Here is a 930-nt window from a genome sequence, read left to right on the forward strand (position 1 = left end):
GTTTATGTCAAACTCCATTTGCAATGAATATTATGTTCTCTTTTAATTCCAGTTCTTGATTAAAAAGATTTTCTCATCAGAAACTCTTTTCTGAATAAATCTATCTGTCCTAGCCAGGAACTTGAAACATCAAGAACAATTAAATGAACATAGGATTTTATCTCTATTTACTTAGAGGAACAGATTCCATCTTGATCAACACCTACCTCCATATATAACTAGTAGGAGCCAACACATACCCATATAACCCATACACAGTACAAGTATGAAAGCAGTATCAAACTCAAACTACCTATATACAAGATAATTATGCTATCTCAGGTCTAAAGATTATATGCACTGATATGATTTATGGCAAAACATTGACAAGAGTAAACTCCATGTGCTTGTCATAAGTGTCACTGCTTCGGCCTACTTATCATTTATAAGTGCCTATCGTGTTTGTCATATGACATGAGACTCACCATTTCATCTTATTTATATCTCATGTAAATAACTTGGAAACAAACATGAATATAATCTTTCTAGATAAGTCATGTCCTTATTGTGAAGTATCCTCGATTATGAACCTATTTATGATACTTTGTGCTAGAAATACTATCACTCATATTCTTAACAACATAAGAATAGAATTTTTAATAAAATATCAATGGACCTTTTCTATTACACATAAATATATTATGTAAACAGAAAAGTGGAAATGCCTTTTATTAATAAAACATATATAAGATACATACTAAATTATATGCTCTAGGGCATACTACTAACAAAATATTGCTAAAAATAAATTTGAAAATGAGTAGAGAAGAAAAGAAAAGAAAATGAGAAAATGTCAATTTTGACATCACATGATGTCATTAAACCCTTTTCCACCAATCACATTTAACCAAGCCCACTTAAAACAAATAAAAAGAGATAAAATGAGAGGAA

The sequence above is a fragment of the Hevea brasiliensis genome, chromosome 10, assembly GCF_030052815.1.
Source record: "Hevea brasiliensis isolate MT/VB/25A 57/8 chromosome 10, ASM3005281v1, whole genome shotgun sequence".
NCBI lineage: Eukaryota > Viridiplantae > Streptophyta > Magnoliopsida > Malpighiales > Euphorbiaceae > Hevea > Hevea brasiliensis.